The sequence below is a fragment of the Astatotilapia calliptera genome, chromosome 13, assembly GCF_964374335.1.
Source record: "Astatotilapia calliptera chromosome 13, fAstCal68.1, whole genome shotgun sequence".
NCBI lineage: Eukaryota > Metazoa > Chordata > Actinopteri > Cichliformes > Cichlidae > Astatotilapia > Astatotilapia calliptera.
The window spans coordinates 3,821,802-3,842,551 of record NC_137434.1 but is presented as its reverse complement, the minus strand read 5'-3'; the positions used below and the strand labels follow the sequence as shown (position 1 = coordinate 3,842,551).

Sequence of the window (20,750 nt, the reverse complement as noted above, 5' to 3'; positions counted from 1 at the left end):
AGAGGAGAACTCACCGGTGACCAATTAGATCGCAGCAGGGCAGGGCAGAAAATAAAAGGGCTGGACTGGCTGGTGAGACCCCGTGTGGCTGGGGTTTTGTTGATGTAAGGCATTAAGAGGAAGGTGTGTCATGATGCTGGACCTCTCAAAGTCCACAAACACACATCGTCAAGAAGTAATAACCCACTGTAGACTCAATTGTGAGGTCACTGCATGCTGTCCTGCAGGAAAATGTTGAGAAATTATTCTCCCCTGCCCAAACACTGAGGTCAAATAAAGCTTCACACTACTACTGGATTATTTTTTGAAGGTTTACCTGTGCTGATGCTGTGCATATGGTACAGTCCACAAGGGCCAGTTAAACGCTTCAATCTCACTCATTTCTCATCTTCATTTACATAATAGCTAAACAATGTTTTAATATTGCATGCTGAGTGAATTTTTAGCTCCATTTGGGTGTGTACTTTATTGTTCCTCCACCTTATCAAAGCAAGCTGATATCTGCTTATAAAAAGCCAAGTTGTCACCTGTCAGTGTCCATCTAAGCCACAGATGAAGACGTGACAGCCTTTAGGGGACCAGAATACTATTAACGCCGCGTTTCATCCCAAATGGGCTTTTATTAAAATGAACGCCTAATTAAATTCCAAGATGAGGGGGCAGCGAACAATGCCAGACAGTGGCTACTTTGATTTTTTTCCCCCTTGTTTTAAAGTAATTATGCGGGCCTGACATGAGTGAGCACACTGCCGGAGACCCCTCTAATGAGTTAAGCAAGAAAAATCGCCACAGTCGCCTTCCCTGGCAGCAGCTAATTGCCTGGCCACATCGGGCCACCACTAACACTGTCATTTAAAATGTACTTTTCTTCTTTTTCTGCTGGGTATTTTTTTTTCCTATTCAAATGCGGTTAATTAACATTTCTGTAAAGGTATAGTGTAAATAGCAAAAAAAAGTCAGTTCCCGGTACTTGCAAGATCGTCGTCCTGTTTAGAGAAGTGCAGGTGAAAGTCAACAAACTTTTATTTTAAAAGCTGGGACTCTGCTCGGGAGAGGTTTGATCAGTCGGTATTATGTTAATCATCATGTTTAAAGGTATATTACTGGCTGTTTGTGACACAAGAGGGCTCATGAGAGCCCATTGAATACGTTGCTTAATCCATGAATATAAGTGGACCCTAAAAAGGAACTGAGCAATGAAAAGGAAAAAGTTGAGAGCCGAGTTTGATTTTATTCATCTGTCAAAGGATCTATTTTCTGTCACTTCTACATCTCCTGGGACACTCTTCCCCAACTTGGGAGGGAAATTTTGTCAATGAAACATAAATCCATTTAATAAAGTATCTTAAAAAAAAAACCCAATTGAAAGAGAATAGTGAAATAGTGTAATGCAGGATTACCAGTTGTGATTCAGATATGACATTTTAGCTCACCTCCAGGCAGCAATGTCCAAATCTATATTAATCAGATTAAAAAATACATTATAATCACACCAAAAATGTCACAGCATCCCTGTCAGTCATCCCATCTCTCACGCATGCCTGCACACACACACACACACACACACACACACACAACACGAAGATGCTGCAGCAATCTACAAATGCATCTACATCTACAATGCCATCGCTAACATTTGCAAATGTTTCTGGACCTCCAAACAAGGGAATCAGTAAGACAGCACATAATTATTCATATGTTTCACTTAACCTTTAACATGCAGTCCCATACAGTGCCCCAGCCAGCGTCTGCATATTGCTACCAGATTATTACGAGAATGGCTGGGCATTTGTCCTTGTTTATGTGCTCTGTTGAAGCATCCTTGGTCGTACTTGCCTACACTCCAGATGAATAGCATTCCTTGGCCCCCGGAGGCTCCCAACTTCTCCTGAGACCTTTAAGTGTTTGTTGACAGACTAACAGACTTTGGCTTGTTTAGCTTTCTCCACTCTCTAAAATCCAAAAGGTCACCTGCAATTCCTTCGCCTGCTGTACCCCAGCCCCTCTCCCCCCAAAGAAGAAGAAGAAGAAGGAAAAAAAACAAGACCTCAGGAAAATGCCCTTATGAGCAGACCTCAAGAGCTCTCAGGGAAACAAATAGAATCCCTGCTGCCACAGTTACCAAGTTTACCAACATGTCTCTATGGCTACAAATTACAAAATAGCTAGAAAGATGACCCCCCTCAGCTAGAGATGCAAACAAAGAGGAAGAGGAACGGAACTTGAGATCCCATAGATTACCCAACAGCGACATAAGGAAACACTGCTGACTATTTCCTTGGCTAAAAAAAAAGAGCCTAAAGAGTGCGATAACATACCCCACAAGGCATTTTTGGGAGGTCACTCTCAGTTTCGCAACATGAGGTAAAGCAGTACAATGGAATTATCCTGCATAACATGCATAATTCCCCACATTACAGCAAACGAGAGGCGCACACCCCGTTATTTGGGGTCTCTATTGTTGCCGTGGTGCTGCTCATTATTATGGGGTTTCTGGTTCAGGCCATCAGAGAGGCTCTCGCCACTGAGGTCTCTGTGGAAATCGGCAAGCCCATCTCACTGCTTAGCAACCAAGCCCTGGGGCCTGTTTTGCACAGCTTAATTCAGATGAGAGTGCAAGGCACAGGATTGGCTAAGCTCGACCTGCTCCCACCCTTCCCCTCCCCTCCCGTTCTCCCACTCCCTCACACACACACTCACACAGCCACTATCTCGCCCTCCTTCGCAGCAGCCTTACCTTGTCCTTCTGACTATCTATCCACATTGTTCTCCTGCTCGCCTCAAGCGTCCACTCTTAATAAAGGTGATGATCGGACAGAGAGCTAAAAACGTCTTTGGTGCCATAAAAAACTCTGAGAGACGTTTCCTGTACCACCCAGGGGAGTGTCTCCCAGTATAGAGTCATTATATTATTGGTGTAATTTTTGAACAAATATAGATAATAATTTTAAATCACGCTTCCAGACTTTGGTCCACAGTAATCATAAACTGACTGGGAACCAGCAACTCACTTTGCAATTGTGTTTCACAATTTTCATACTGCATAAAGCATAACTTCAGTTTGTTCTTTAAAAAAACACACAAACCTCGAAAGACAGATTTATACCAATAAATACACAGTAAAAAAAAAGAAGTTCGAGAGGATAAAATATCTTGATTTCACATCCATATTTATGACTATTCCCTGGCTGGAGATTACTTTATGTCAAAAGTCACCTCTGCAGTTTAACTCAGACTGTTCTTTTTTCATTTACATGGGTTAAAATTCTATGCAGCTCTAGTAGTTTTCCAGAATGGGAGCTGATGCAGATTCATAAATGAATAAGGAATTCTTCTTGCTGTTGTAATGCTTGGAAGAATATGTCTATATCTGTCTATATTTGGATCAACCTTTCTGAAATGGTTCATGAAACATGGGAAATAGCCTTAATGAGTTAAGTTATGTTTGTCTAGTCTAGTTAGGCTCCGTTTCTAAATCGTATAACATCAAAATAACTGATCCGAGAAGGAGTCAGGGTAATAACCTTGGAGGAACCAAAGGTGATGAGAAAGTACAGTAAACCCTATTTCCAATGACATCATATTGATGTGATTATTATTGCCTTCAGATTTATAAATGGTAAATGCCCTGTATTTGTATAGCGCTTTACTTGGTCCTAAGGACCCCAAAGCGCTTTACACTATACACAGTCATCCACACATTCACACACTGGAGATGGCAAGCTGCAGTGTAGCCACAGCCACCCTGGGGCGCACTGACAGAGGTGAGGCTGCCGGACACTGGTGCCACCGGGCCCTCTGAACAATACATCTCATCTAAAGCATGAAAATAGTCAACTATCACTGGTTCATCAGTGCGACATGCTAATAAGTCTCAAACTGGAGTGGTTTAACTATCAAATAAAAAAAAATAATTTAATTTAAGAAATAATAATAAAAAAAACATTTCTGTTACACAGCAGGACATGTCCTGTAGCCTACAATAAAAATGGTGAGCTCCTTCTGGTAAACCCATGGATATTCTCTGAACAAGAGTAAAGTATGATATGTTGGATGCTGGATATAAATGTACAATAGATTCCTGAAAATGTATTAAAAATGTAACCTTTTTACAGTTGCAAATATTACTGCAATAACGTATCAAGAAGCCATAACGACATTATTAGGTGATGCAGTGAAAATATGAGTATGAGTATGCTGGAATGATGATGATTTCTTATTATATATATATATATATATATATATATATATATATATATATATATATATATATATATATATATATTAGGGGTGCAACGATACACAAAATTCACGGTTCGGTTCGGTTCGATACTTTGGTGTCACGGTTCGATATTTTTTCGATACAAAAAAAATGTTCATGCATTTTTAATTTGTCATTTATTAAAATTATAAATATATATTTTAACTCAAAAGTACAGTTTTTAAATTTAACCCTAACCCTTGTGCGTGTTTTTTTATTTTGACAGCGAATGCGCACCTGCGGACCACTTATGTGCAGCCCTGGTTATTTAGCTCATCATATTGCAGCCACAGAAATTCTTTTGTCCATGAAACCATAAAGCTGAACTTTCTTTTTGCCTTATAGTCTGATTTGTCATAACTTCTCCGTTTTGTGGTAAGCTTTTCTTTGGCTGTCACTTCTTCGCCCTGACCTGTCTTATTTGGCTCAGCAGAACTGAAATGCTTTTACACACTCACTCACATAAGCTCAGCGATTCTCTGCGCGATCAACCTCTCACATGTTTAAGCTTGCTGTGGGAGATTTCACTTGTCATGTTTGCATAGTAAGCTAACGATTAATAAGACCATGTCAGAGGAATTGGTGCACAAATTATCATCACTCACAGATCAGTGCTGTCACTGTCTATACACAGTTCGCACGATTGCAAAGTGAAAGCAAAAAAACAAGCGCAAATTCAAACGCGACTTCAATATGTCACATATTGACAGTGGCTCACCGATGCCAATGACATAATTACCCAGCTACATTTCTGAAAGAATGCAAAAGCATTGACATATATTTTTCCTACAATAGCCCGACGGGCAGGGCAGAGATAGATTTTGGTAGCCCGACTGAAAAAATCGCTAGCTCCAGGACGTCGGGCTAGCGATATTGCAAGCCCTGTATCTGATTGAGGAATCACTCATCTTTGGAAAAGAGAGTTTATTACAGAGAAATGTCTCTTTCCAAAATAAAAGCTATACTATCCGCTTCTTCTGGGCTATATTCTCAGCAGCATAAGGAGAATCATGCTGTCTAAATGACTCGGCTAAAGTTAGTAGCATGCTTGTTGTTTTTGTCTTTGCACTAGGATGATGTCGGCGTAAATGTGCATTCATATTCATTGTGTTCCCACTAGTGCTTTCAGGTTAATCTCGTTGAAATAACCTTAACGCCACAACACGGCAAATCTCCGTTAACGAGCTACCGCCGATCGCTCCGTGCATGGGGCTAGACGGCCAACACGTTAACGAGCTAACTGCGCTAACACACTAGTTCCCACCCATGTAATTGAGCATTGTGTGGCACATCCAACATACTGTTTTACTTTAGTCCATGACTCGCTTACCTTCAGGGTCATACTCACATGAAAACCAAAATAATTCCAAACGCCAGATCTGAATGAGGTTCAATTTGCCTGTTGCACCCCTAATATATATATATATATATATATATATTAGGGGTGCAACGATATTCGTATCGATATTGAACCGTTCGATACAGTGCTTTCGGTTCGGTACGCATATGTATCGAACAATACAACATTTGTAATTTATTTTATCAACTTTCCTTCTGACTATGCTGTCTGTGTTGAGCGCTCAGTGAATCTGCGTTCGACTACTCCGCCTAGGCTGCACTGTCGAGCGCAGATCCACTGAGCGCTCAACACAGACAGCATAGTCAGAAGGAAGAGCGCAGGGCAAGCTAGCAAGACAGAAGTTAAGCTCTCCTTGCAACATGGGTTCTGTTTGTACAGTTATGTTTTGTTTTGTTTATGTTGCCATAGTGACGGGTGACGCCCTCTCGCTGCGACGGTGTGTCCTTCCGGGGTCAGAGGGCGCCCTGTGTGGTGGTGTTGTTGTTGCTGTGCTGTTACCGCGCTGAGCAGTTAGCTAGCGGCAGTGTTCTTCTGCAGATGTCAATAAACGGCTGTGCTCCCTGGCTAGCTCACGGGAAGCAAGACCAAACGATACCTCCGTCTCCTCCTTGTCTGAGCTCACCACAATATTTTAGTTCTGCTGAGCCAAATAAGACAGGTCAGGGTGAAGAAGTGACAGCCAAAGAAAAACTTACCACAAAACGGAAAAGTTATGACAAATCAGACTATAAGGCAAAAAGAAAGTGCAGCTTTATGGTTTCATGGACAAAAGAATTTCTGTGGCTGCAATATGACAAGCGAAATAACCAGGGCTGCACATAAGTGGTCCGCAGGTGCGCATTCGCTGTCAAAATAAAAAACGGGCACAAGATAAGAAGTTGCAACGCGTGTTTGCATACATAAGATTTTCAGGAGGAGGACAGACATTTGTTTAGAACTCTTAAAGATGTCGAAGAAGCAAGCTCCTTTAAGCAATTACTGTGATGTTCCTCCACCTCCAAAGAAATGTCAGAAGGAGTCCGAACCACAAAAGAAGCACGTATTCTCGGAAAAGTAGTTGCAGGGGGTGAGCTGGCTTCAAACAAATGATGAACGCACAGAGATGTGGTGCGGAATGTGCCGTGAAAATTTAATAAATGACAAATTAAAAAGGCATGAACATTTTTTTTGTATCGAAAAAATATCGAACCGTGACACCAAAGTATCGAACCGAACCGAACCGTGAATTTTGTGTATTGTTGCACCCCTAATATATATATATATATATATATATATATATATATATATATATATATATATATATATATATATAAGGGCTCAGAGAAGAGCTCGAGAGGATGTGGAGGTTGAAGGTAACGGTGGTCCCCGTGGTAATCGGAGCACTAGGTGCGGTGACTCCCAAGCTAGGCGAGTGGCTCCAGCAGATCCCGGGAACAACATCGGAGATCTCTGTCCAGAAGAGCGCAGTCCTGGGAACAGCTAAGATACTGCGCAGGACCCTCAAGCTCCCAGGCCTCTGGTAGAGGACCCGAGCTTGAAGGATAAACCGCCCGCAGGGGCGTGCTGGGTGTTTTTTATGTGTATATACAGTGGGGCAAAAAAGTATTTAGTCAGCCACCGATTGTGCAAGTTCCCACACTTAAAATGATGACAGAGGTCAGTAATTTGCACCAGAGGTACACTTCAACTGTGAGAGACAGAATGTGAAAAAAAAATCCATGAATCCACATGGTAGGATTTGTAAAGAATTTATTCGTGAATCAGGGTGGAAAATAAGTATTTGGTCAATAACAAAAATACAACTCAATACTTTGTAACATAATCGTTGTTGGCAATAACAGAGGTCAAACGTTTACTTTAGGTCTTTACCAGGTTTGCACACACAGTAGCTGGTATTTTGGCCCATTCCTCCATGCAGATCTTCTCGAGAGCAGTGATGTTTTGGGGCTGTCGCCGAGCAACACGGACTTTCAACTCCCGCCACAGATTTTCTATGGGGTTGAGGTCTGGAGACTGGCTAGGCCACTCCAGGACTTTCAAATGCTTCTTACGGAGCCACTCCTTTGTTGCCCGGGCGGTGTGTTTTGGATCATTGTCATGTTGGAAGACCCAGCCTCCTTTCATCTTCAAAGTTCTCACTGATGGAAGGAGGTTTTGGCTCAAAATCTCACGATACATGGCCCCATTCATTCTGTCCTTAACACGGATCAGTCGTCCTGTCCCCTTGGCAGAAAAACAGCCCCATAGCATGATGTTTCCACCCCCATGCTTCACAGTAGGTATGGTGTTCTTGGGATGCAACTCAGTATTCTTCTTCTTCCAAACACGACGAGTTGAGTTTATACCAAAAAGTTTTACTTTGGTTTCATCTGACCACATGACATTCTCCCAATCCTCTGCTGTATCATCAATGTGCTCTCTGGCAAACTTCAGACGGGCCTGGACATGCACTGGCTTCAGCAGCGGAACACGTCTGGCACTGCGGGATTTGATTCCCTGCCGTTGTAGTGTGTTACTGATGGTGACCTTTGTTACTTTGGTCCCAGCTCTCTGCAGGTCATTCACCAGGTCCCCCCGTGTGGTTCTGGGATCTTTGCTCACCGTTCTCATGATCATTTTGACCCCACGGGATGAGATCTTGCGTGGAGCCCCAGATCGAGGGAGATTATCAGTGGTCTTGTATGTCTTCCATTTTCTGATGATTGCTCCCACAGTTGATTTTTTCACACCAAGCTGCTTGCCTATTGTAGATTCACTCTTCCCAGTCTGGTGCAGGTCTACAATACTTTTCCTGGTGTCCTTCGAAAGCTCTTTGGTCTTGGCCATGGCGGAGTTTGGAGTCTGACTGTTTGCGGCTGTGGACAGGTGTCTTTTATACAGATGATGAGTTCAAACAGGTGCCATTCATACAGGGAACGAGTGGGGGACAGAAAAGCTTCTTACAGAAGACGTTACAGGTCTGTGAGAGCCAGAGATTTTCCTTGTTTGAGGTGACCAAATACTTATTTTCCACCCTAATTTACGAATAAATTCTTTACAAATCCTACCATGTGAATTCATGGATTTTTTTTTTCACATTCTGTCTCTCACAGTTGATGTGTACCTCTGGTGCAAATTACTGACCTCTGTCATCATTTTAAGTGGGGGAACTTGCACAATCGGTGGCTGACTAAATACTTTTTTGCCCCACTGTATGTATATGTATGTATATATATATATATATATATATATATATATATATATATATATATATATATATATATATATATATATATATACATGGATGTACATGGATGACATCAAGCTGTATGCCAAGAGTGAACGAGACATCGATTCACTGATCCACACTACCAGGCTATACAGCAATGACATTGGAATGTCGTTCGGACTGTAGAAGTGTAGTCGGATGGTAACAAAGAGAGGGAAGGTAGTCAGAACTGAGGGGATTGAACTACCAGAAGGCAACATTGCAGACATAGAGGACAGTTACAAGTACCTGGGGATCCCGCAGGCAAATGGGAAGCATGAAGAGGCCGCTAGAAAGGCTGCAACCACCAAGTACCTGCAGAGGGTCAGGCAAGTCCTGAGGAGTCAGCTGAATGGTAAGAACAAGATCCGGGCCATCAACACGTACGCCCTGCCCGTGATCAGGTACCCTGCTGGGGTAATAGGCTGGCCAAAGGAGGAGATAGAAGCCACTGACATAAAGACAAGAAAGCTCCTTACCATGCATGGAGGGTTTCACCCCAAGTCCAGCACCCTGAGGCTGTACGCTAAGCGGAAGGAAGGGGGCCGGGGACTGGTGAGTGTCAGCACCACAGTCCAGGATGAGACAAGGAACATCCAAGAATACATTGGGAAGATGGCCCCAACTGACCGAGTGCTCAGTGAATACCTCAGGCAGCAGAAACCCAAGAAAGAGGAGGGAGACGAGGAACCATCATGGAAGGACAGGCCCCTGCACGGTATGTACCACCGGCAGATAGAGGAGGTGGCTGATATCCAGAAATCCTACCAGTGGCTGGACAAAGCTGGACTGAAAGACAGCACAGAGGCACTAATCATGGCAGCACAAGAACAAGCTCTGAGCACAAGATCCATAGAGGCTGGGGTCTATCACACCAGGCAAGACCCCAGGTGCAGGCTGTGTAAAGATGCCCCAGAGACAATCCAGCACATAACAGGAGGGTGCAAGATGCTAGCAGGCAAGGCATACATGGAACGCCATAACCAAGTGGCCGGCATAGTGTACAGGAACATCTGTGCTGAGTACAACCTGGAAGTCCCGAGGTCAAAATGGGAGATGCCCCCAAGGGTGGTGGAGAATGACCGAGCTAAGATCCTGTGGGACTTCCAGATACAGACGGACAAAATGGTGGTGGCTAACCAACCGGACATAGTGGTGGTAGACAAACAGAAGAAGGCGGCCGTAGTGATCGATGTAGCGGTTCCGAATGACAGCAATATCAGGAAGAAGGAACACGAGAAGCTGGAGAAATACCAAGGGCTCAGAGAAGAGCTCGAGAGGATGTGGAGGGTGAAGGTAACGGTGGTCCCCGTGGTAATCGGAGCACTAGGTGCGGTGACTCCCAAGCTAGGCGAGTGGCTCCAGCAGATCCCGGGAACAACATCGGAAATCTCTGTCCAGAAGAGCGCAGTCCTGGGAACAGCTAAGATACTGCGCAGGACCCTCAAGCTCCCAGGCCTCTGGTAGAGGACCCGAGCTTGAAGGATAAACCGCCCGCAGGGGCGTGCTGGGTGTTTTTTTATATATATATATATATATATATATATATATATATATATATATATATATATATATATATATATATATATACCCTTTCCTAACAAGACCAGGTTTCCTCCAGATAGCTTCCCAATTATCTATAAAGCCCACGTCATGTTTTGGACACCACTCAGGCAGCAAATTTAAGGAGAACATGCAGCCAAACATGTCACTCCTGGTCTGATTGGGGAGCGGATCGGAGAAAATTAAAGAGTCCGACATTGTTTTGGCAAAGTTACAAACTGATGGAATATTAATTTTAGTGACCTCCAAGTGATGTAACCAAGTGTTATTACTGCCGACGTGAATTATAATTTTACTGAATTTACGTTTACCCTTAGCTAGCAGTTTTATGTCTCTAATGTCACGTCCTCTGGGCCCTGGAAGACAATTGACTATAGTTGCTGGTGTCTCTAGCTTCACATTTCTCAGAACACCAATAATCAGAGTTTGATCCCCGGCGGGTGTGTTGCCGAGTGGGGAAAAGCATTGAGACACGTGAACAGGTTCGTTGTGTACCGGGGGCTTCTGTTTAAGACTATGCTTCCTCTTCAACATCACCCAGCCTTCCTGTTTCCCTAGCTCCTCGGGGCAGTCTGCTGGGGGGAGAGCTAGCGAGGTCTACGCTACCTTCGGCTGCACCCAATACAGGGGTCTGGGTAGCAACAGGTTTTTCAGGGGTGTGAAACCGAGTCTCCAATTCAGCAATCCTGGCCTCCAGAGCTGTTAATAGGCTATATTTATTACAAGTATCATTACTGCTAAAGGAAGCCGAGGAGTAACTAAACATCTGACACAATGGGGGTTCAGGTGAAGAGGCCATGTTGCTAGCAAATTGGCTACGAGCTAAGCTAAGCTAGCAAAACCTTAAAGAAACAGTAAGTGAATACTCTGACTATAAATTAGCAAATGAATACACAGAAAGTGTGCTTCAGATGAAGCATGTGAAGATTACACAATGAAATAAGAAGAACTTGCCATGATCATATCACCTCTCTATCTAATAAAATGTTTTTTGTGTTTACACTCAGTCTTTCAAATAGATGCAAGTAAAACACAGCAGAAAATAAATAAAGTCAAAGACTCAGCGGTCCTTTTGCTCTATTTTCACCTGTAAAGCAGGACTGGGGTAGGCGGAGGTTTACCCTGGTGCAGGTGTGCAGCGGTCAGTTGAAGAATCCGCGAGTTTCTCTGTGAATTTCCCATTACGTTGTTGCGCACTCGGTGCTTGTTTAGGGGTTTTTTTCGCTGTAAAAAGAAGTTTTCTTCCCACGCACAATGGACGCAAATGTTTTTGTCACTTTTTATGGAATCAAACTCAAAGTAAGGTCAGTACTTCCAAGCTTTAAACGCTGCACGCTCATACTCTCTCCCACAATCGATATATGATCCATTGTTGATCTGCACACAGCTGTTGTCACTAATGGCGCACTCGCTTATCGTGAGACATTCTCGCAAAAAATCACGGTTTTAGTAACGCAGTAACGCAGCGTTCCTACGGAAAAGTAACGGTAATCTAATTACCGTTTTTGCAATAGTAATCCCTTACTTTACTCGTTACTTGAAAAAAGTAATCAGATTACAGTAACGCGTTACAAGTAACGCGTTACTGCCCATCTCTGATTATGTCATATATGTCATATATGTGATGTCACTGTGCAGGCCAGTAATGTGGCCTGGATATCCTTAATCATACTATTAGATATTTGAACTGCTGCCTTTCACATACCAGAGCTCTCCAGTTATTCACAGGCTGAAACTTGCTGAATCATGATTGTAGAAATGTCTTTATAACTACTTCATAGGAGAGTTCTTAGAAAGCAATAGCAAATAGAAAAGTTGAGTCTGACTTTGATTGTTTTATGTCAGAATAGAGACTGATATCTATACGGATGCCAAAGAGAAAATCTATTCATTTAAAACCACAAGCATAAGTACATATCTTTGAAGTACTGCCTGTTTCTGTGAATTTCACTTTCCCTTTTTTTTTTAAATCTGTGCCTTCCTCACTCACACTTTCCCTCACTCTCCTTTTCCCCACTTGCCCTCTTCTTTTCACCTGTTTTCTACTCAGTATCTGTCTCTCCCTCCCTTCCTCACTTTGTTAAGTGGGTGCGAGTTGGACGAGTGAGGAATCGACAATGGTGGCTGTGACTCAGGCAACCAGCTGCTGCAGTGTTGTGACGGTAATGAGGACAGGGTCAGTGGATATAGACAGACTGAACGACAGAGGCACACAGAAGAGGACAGGAAAAGGGTGAGAGAGACAGATAGATAGCTATGCAGATGCGTGGAAGAAGTAAAGCTGGGTTCATGCAGGGAGTGAAGAAGAGAGCGAAGACAGAAGGAGTAGGAGAAAGGGAGAGAAGTGGAGAGATAGAAGTTGACAGAAGCCAGCTGATAGGAGGACTCTACACCAGTGATAGCCTCACAGTGAAACTACTGAGCTAAGCAACTTTTTCTCTCACACTGTGGCTCGACTGAGGAGATGTGGAAGAGTACAAGTTGCAGGTTCATGTGGAGACTCTCGAAATAGATGCAGAATTCTACTAAAAGCGTCTTAATGCCTTTAACAGGTTGCCACATACTGACCTATCCACCTACTATTTAACCCACTAAAACCTTTATCGCTGTTGCTTGTTTTCATCTACAGACAGGTCACCATATGTCATCTTGGATATCTTCCTTTTGGGACAAATGAAGGGGATAACAATCATTTCAAAATATTGCACAGAAAAATGAAACAATTAAATGAAAATTAAATTGAACATGGATACTGTGTTACGATATACTAAAATTAATAAATACATGTCATGATTAAAAATTTTATTTCAAATGAACAGAATATATTTTTATAATTACTCAAGTGTGATAGGCCTTTGGGTGATAAACATGTTTTTCTATGCTTCATTTTGTTTGAGGTGGTGCATTAACTGCTAACTGTGTCACCTTAAATTGAGATTATGAATCTACTCATCGCTAGCAACTAGAAAGTACCTAATATGGGTTTCTAGGCAAGTTATAAGAAGTTAACCAATAAAATTAGAAAGCAACTTCAAGATGGTCATGGTCACTTTTGACAGTTACACATGAGTGAAAACAAAGGATTATGGATATGTAAATGTTCAAACTGATTATTTAACTGTCACAATAGCACATCTACGCCTTAGTTGTTCTTAGACATAAATGTGTGATATGATTTAGTGTATTTGATGAGAAAAATTTTGAATACATCAGTGTTTCCATCAGTATGAGCCGCAAGGGACTCGTGGAATTACATCAAAAACACATATCTTGCCTTTATTCAAGAAAGGAAAAAATACTTTAAAAAAAGCTTTTGTTCTATAAATAGATAGGTGTTTTAAACTAATATAATGAGAATACAGTAACAAAAGAAAAAATATATTTCAAACATACAACAATAAAAACTATAAAAGTTACACAATCTTTTTTTTCACTAATAACTTGTTGCAGATTAAGACAAGTTTACTGTAAAATAACAGTTTCATGTTGATCACAGTTTCAGGTGGTATTAGTTGTGCAATTTCACAGGGAAGATTGTTATATTAAAGGAATACTGAATTATGTTGGATTTCTTTGATAGATTCTCACGCTTAGAGAAAGACCACAGCAGTCAGGTAAACACAAGTAGGTCAAAGGCTGTATAAATTGTATAATAGATTGTCATGGTTACAGTTACAGTTTACCTCAAGTGAAATGTATCTGAAACAGTGATGTATCCACGCACTGACAGCCTGAAATGTTCGCATGCCAAAGTCAATGTTTTACACTTTTCAAACACAGTTTGCATCAGTGTTGATGTTTTAGCAGAGAACTACAATATATGCCAACATTTCAAAAATAAACATCTTCAGTACTGTCTTATGCTGCTTTAAGAATGTCTTCCATTCAATAGTTTCAAAAAGCAATATGTCTCTTAGCAACATTTTACTGCACTGTAAACATGAAGTTAGCAGAACTTAAAAACATTAAGGCAACCGATTGTCTTAACGTTTTTTGAAGTTGTTAAACTTAGGAATTTAAGCTTATCATAACTCTGATAGTTTGATTTTATTTGACGTGTACCTTTTGACTAAAATAAAAGTAAAATGTTTAATAATTAAATGTAAATATTTTTAGTAACTAGAACTTAAAGTTTTCATTTTGTCTTCAATGGAAATAAGTAGATGTAGCTTAAAAGAAATGAGTACAGCAGAGTCACTTTTTCAGTTTAGCAAAAATTTATTTTTCACTTTTGTATTTTTTTTACTAAACAAAACTCAAAGATATGGACACTGAAAACTCAAAAACATGTCTCACCAAACGTAAAACAAATTAAGGCAACCGATTGCCTCAATTGGATCGTGTACTGCTAAATTTAACAGCTTAAGTACATTTCTTCAGTTCAGCAGTATTTTCTTGGGCTCCATCAATAACACACTGCACTGTCAATATTCAAGAAATATTAAAATAAAAAAATTAAAACGTAATGAATGCCAAAAGCAATATTACTTTTGAATAATTTTGAAACTGTTTGATCAACTGTTGTATGTATACATTGTACTACTGTCCTGGTTCTGTTATTTTTCAATACCTGCTTAGTTAACATTCATATTCATAACAATGACTTTTAGAAAAAACTACTACTGTGCTCTGATACAGTGATCACGACTCTTGAGACTTTTCATGCTCTCTCATTCATTCATTCAGGACAAGTCTGGTAAACTGTTGGACAACAGTTTACCAGACTACTATACTCTGAGTGAATACAGTGTTGTGAAAATTGCAGTAGTAGGTGTAGTTCATCGATCACTCCAAACATTACCAAGATGTTTATCAGCAGTTCTTGGAAGACCTCCACAAAGTCACAATGAATGCCTTTCACAGACTGGTAATGAACTGGGTGGTTGTCATACTATTATGAGTAATCTATGACAACCAACCAGATCTGCCACATCAGACTTGTCCTGAATGAATAAGAGAGCATGAAAAAAAATGAATCAACTAATCCACAGAATGATTTTATTACAAATCATATCTGCATCATCTTAATCAGAAAGGTGGTTTACACTAGTCATGACTCAGAAGATTCTGCAAATTGTCATAATACTTTTATGTCGTTAACCGTCAACCAGTGTGTAGGAGTTATGTTTGAAAGCTATTTATTATTTTAGTTACAACTCTGTATTTTTGTAGAACAAACTACATATGAATGAGTAACAACTGATGATCTGTGTTCTAGACAGTAAACAGTTCTGAGGCAACTGAACCCAAGTGACAAACAGAGGCAAGAGTGAGGCGGTTTAACTGTGTGCAAAGTGGGGATAGTGGATATGGTGGACAAAAGATGTTGAAGATTGAAAACAAAGTGGGTTAATGCTAGAATTCAGTGTGAGGTTCATGACAAGTCTCTTTCCACTGCGAATTTTTTCAAATTGCAGCCAAAACATTTGGTCACTTACCTGTTTTGGGAGCCATCTATTTGAAAAAGGTCATCAGCTAAAAGGATGGCTGTCAAGCTTGGCAAAGAACATGTTGGGCATGCTCTGTTTGAACACCTTTGAGGGTAGCAAAGCTACTACAGCAAAACTACTAAGTGAGTTCAAAATTAATTGACCTATGATAAAATGATAGTTATGGTTCTCCATACTGTGATATTTGTTCTTCAGGTTTAAGGGGTACTCCAAGTTTTGACCTACCTGCATCTTTTGCTATGGTGAGAACAAAGTGAGAGAAGCTGCTAGCACATTTGGTTTCTAATAATATTAGACATTGTTAAAAGAGACTGAAACTGCCTTTCAAAAGCCTGATACATACCTCTCAAAAAGGTCAGGTTACATGGTCAAAAAGGTAAGTTTAGAATTTTTAAAGCTTGGGGTTTTTGCAGATTTTTAAATGCCCCAATAAATGAATTGCAGTAAAAAAAAATGGCTACGTTACAATGATTGTGTCATGTTTTAAAAAGAGTAAAAGCAACAACAACAAAAGAACAAAGCAAAAAAAAAGTGATTTGTCAAACTGTATTTGTCTGTGAGCCACTGATGCTCCATTGTCTTTTCTCATAATCTTGACCCAGCTGTTATATCAGACTAAAGACTAATATCATTTATGTTTGTAGTCAAATTGACCCCAGGAATCAAAACATTACAAGATGACTGCCATAAAATTTAAATTAATTAATTATTTTTTTAAGTAACAGGTACTTAATATGCAAAATAGCCAAAGTTTATTAAAAATAATACACCGAACTAAGAAAATGTTAGATGATCTTAAGCTGTTTGAGTTAGTAGGACTGTTTTTAAAAGCTTAAGCTGACATTACTTAATTATTTAAGTACTCTGAGCATTTGGGTTTACAGTGCTGACATAAGTTTTTTATAATATAACATTCATTTGATATCTAAAAGGTCATGAAGTCAAGATGAAAAACAAATCGGCTTACGTGCTATTTTGAAGTGTACGGTCTCTGCCTGGTGAAAAAAGGAATTTCAAACATTGTGTTATGCTGAGAAAAGGAGTAAAATGGAATGAGACAGTGGCAACATGGACTCCCACTATAGACACAGTGTTTAACATCGTCACCCGTGGCAGCTCAATTACCAGAGTGTAATTGCAATAACTCCAATACCTCTGCAGTCATGCTTGACAGTTTCCAGACCAGGTCCTGTAATTGCAGGTTGATATGCAACTGGAAATCAAAAGGGGCTAACACGTTAGTGAGAGAACTGCTAGCCTATGACTTCCGCAGCTGAGTGGTGAACTGGTAATGCAATAAAAGGTTGGAGTTATTAGCAAAGTTGTGAATGGCAAATTGGTGTGAATGCCAAATCGTCAGGGTTAGTGTTGAATAAGATGGAAAGTTAAAAAGGGAACTAAGAAGAAGGGGGATGAGACAATGGATGATGTTCAACTGTGCGAGAGCAAGCTCAGTCCTAATGTAATAGTCCTTAAATACTGTCAGTAATTTAAAAAAATAAAGGTCTATTTTACTTCTAAAAAACTCCCAGCAGTCAATAGCAAAGTGCTAGGTTAGTCTAAGGATCACCATCATTCACCACGCAGACCTGAAAGTCTGTGAGGTTTTGTTCAAAGACATTTTTGCGCCATATCAAGCAGAGAGGATAAATTAAAAGATGAATTAACCAGATGTAGTATAGTGAATAAAAACATTGCAGAATATTAAACTTTAAGGCCCCATAATGCTTGAAAGGAAGAGCTTGAGAAATGTGAAAGAGCTTGTCAAAGTCTCCGATGTCAGACTTACAGTGAGATAGCATTAGACAATTTTTCAAACTTTTAAAGCAGACAAAGGGAGGTTTTGAGTCATCCACTGAAGCTATCTGTTTAATTCTTCACTCATCTACTTCTGTCTTTTTGTGCGCATTGTTATCTGCAACACCAAGTTTTGCAAACTAAAGAGCATGTCCTTTTTTAATTTAATGACATATGATCATTAAAATGGAGAGAATGTTGTCTCCGGGAGTTTAGCTGATTTGATTTAGAGCGGCAAGGTATGGTGGGTGTGTTCCGGTTAAAGAACACGGAGGCAGCTTCCAAGTTTAGGAGATTTATTCAGCTGTGGTCTGTAGTAACGATACATAAAGCAACTATCAGTACAGCACACATAAAACATTCAACATGCCCAGACATTATTCTAGCACAGAGATAGCACAAGGAACTGTATTCAACACTCACATCTATAACAACTTCAATAATTACACAAGATTTATAATTAGCATTAACTAGCTTAGTAGCTTACATAGCGTCTTAGCGCATTAGCATAAGATAACATGAGCATAGTCACGAGGGAACAAATACACACAATAGCATCTGACATACGGAACATCATGTAAACAGAACCCACCTTCTGGCATTCACACACAGCAATAAACCAAAACCCACGAAATGCTGATGAGAGGACACAAGGAGCAATGCTGGCTATCAGCAGCTACAAGGCAGACTAGCAGCACACGGCACAGAGTGGTGCATTCAAGGAGCGTCAGCATAGATATGGTGAGTTCAATGACGTAGGACATATCAATTTCCGCAGCGCAAACACTATCTATAAACAAACCACTACACTTCAACCAAGCAAATAATGTGTAAACAGTGGGCTTTCTAACAATCATGATCCTTCATTCCTGCCACATACGAGTTACAACAAAGAAGCGTTATGCAAATTAAAAGACAGTCAATTCTTTAGACACTAACAGGTGCCACATCGGTGCAAAATTGTCTATAAAAATTATTAAAGCTCTTTAGCTACTTTTATTGTCTTTTTCAAAATGAAGTTTGACTAGTTTTTACAGAGCACCTCAAGAACTTTTTACGTCTTCCATTAAAAGTAACCATAGAATATGGCTCAAAGCATTGGTAGCATAATTATTTAATTATTTACGCAGCGGCTAGTGTGTAAACATTCATTATTCATCATTCATGTAAAAATAAAAGTGTTCACAGGACTATAAGCATGCCTGTGAAAAACTAAGACAAGCTTATTCTTGCATGGGTTCTCTCAAGTTCTCTCTGAGGTTTGCCAATAGGGTCTTCAAGGACTGAAACTATGAAAAACAAAAATCTCTGGTCTGATGGAACAAAGCTTCAACTCTTTGGCCTAAATCCCAGGTGTCATGTCTGGAGGAAACCAAACAACGCTCATCAACTGGTCCATACCATCTCTACAGTGAAGCTTTGTGGTGGCAGCTTCATACTATGGGAATGTCTTTGACAGCAGGAACTGGGGAACTAGTGAGGATTGAGGGAAAGATGAATGCAGTAATGTGCAAAGTGATGATGACCTGCTCCAGAGCACTCTGAACATCAGTCTGGGGTGAAGGTTCATCTTCCAACCGGACAATGACAATATTGTAAAATGCTACAGTTTTGTTTATTATTTGTAATAAATTTCAAGCAAATGTTTTTCACTTTGTCATTATGGGATGCTGTGTGTAGAGTATTGAGGTAAAAAAAAAATGAACTGAATCCATTCTGGAATAAGGCCATAACAACAAGATGTGGAACAAGTGAAGTGTTGTGAATACTTTCTGGGTGCACTAAAGTTTCCTTTTAACTGAAGCCAAGCATCATTTAGTTTGCTTGGCTAAAAAATATGTACTCGATTATCTCTGATTGTTTGAGCTCTTCGAAATGATCTAAGGAGAGACATTTCAGTGATGGTTCAGCTTTTAAGATCTGCCAGTGTCTGTTAATTATGTGGCTGAGTTTCTGATGACAATGGTTAAATTCATTCTTTATACAAAGTTATTCTTTCTGTTTCCACTTGGACTTTTAGTTATAAGCAGTTCCATTCTTGATGCTATGTATGTAGTCAGAACCAACCACAGCATAAGCACAAACGCCTCATAACTGCCAAGTACAGTAGTTGAAGGGTTGATTTGGGCTGTTTTGCAGTCACAAGACCTGGGCACCTTGTAGCCATTGACCATGAACTCCTCTTTACACCTAAAAAGTTCTAGAGTTAAATGTGAAGGCATCTAAAACCTAAAGCTTTACTGAAAACAGACCATACAACATAACCTCAAGCACAGCAGCAAATGCACAAAGAAATTGCTGAAAAAGAAAAGAATTTGTAATGGCTTAAGTCCAACTTCACTGAAATGCTGTGGCAGGACCTTATGGGATCTATAAATGAATAAATAACCACAAGGCTCAATTCAATGAAACAACCTTATAAAGAAGAGTGGACCAGAACTCAACTATGAGCACCACTTGGTCCGGTTTGAGGCACTCCGAATCCTTCTGTCACTTCTGTCTCTCTTGCAAGTTAGGCAGGTAGTGACGGATGAATCGGGACCAGAAATGGTCGACAAGAACTTGACTATGTCTCCGACTCCCAATAAGGTTACTGGGATCGTAAACCACTTGAGGGAGTGATGCATCATAGCGTCCCATCAGCAGGATGTTAGGTGTGATGGGGTCTGGATCTGCTATGTCTGATGAGACGTAGCCGAGAGGCTTAGCATTTACGATGCCTTCCACTTCCACAAAGACCGTACGAAGCACAGTTTCAGGGACCGTCTGCTCCTTGAGTACGACCTTAAGAGCGGTTTTTACGGACCTGACCTCTCTCTCCCAGGCACCACCGAAGTGAGGAGCACTGGGAGGGTTGAAACGGAAAGCAATCTGCTGCTCTGCCAAACGCTCCTTCAACTGAGGCGCCATGGTCTCAAAGGCCTCATGGAGCTCTCGGGCTCCACCGACAAAATTTGTCCCATTGTCACACAGGAGCTCAAAGGGTTTGCCTCTTCTGGCAATAAAGCGCCTTAACGACATCAGAAAGGAGTCAGTGTCAAGGCTCTCGAGGAGGTCTAGATGCACACAGCG

At 40.7% G+C, this 20,750-nt stretch overlaps 1 long non-coding RNA gene and 1 pseudogene across 1 annotated transcript; both read right to left on the bottom strand.

Moving 5' to 3' along the window:
• Nucleotides 1-2,442: 2,442 nt before the first annotated feature.
• LOC145419801 (uncharacterized) lies at nucleotides 2,443-11,230 on the bottom strand (annotated as a pseudogene).
• Nucleotides 11,231-17,957: 6,727 nt separating this feature from the next.
• Nucleotides 17,958-19,089, bottom strand: LOC145419810 (uncharacterized). The gene is made up of 2 exons (XR_013901144.1): nucleotides 18,271-19,089; nucleotides 17,958-17,989 (listed from the first exon to the last, which is right to left on the bottom strand). It is a non-coding gene; the product is annotated as an uncharacterized LOC145419810 (long non-coding RNA).
• Nucleotides 19,090-20,750: the final 1,661 nt, after the last annotated feature.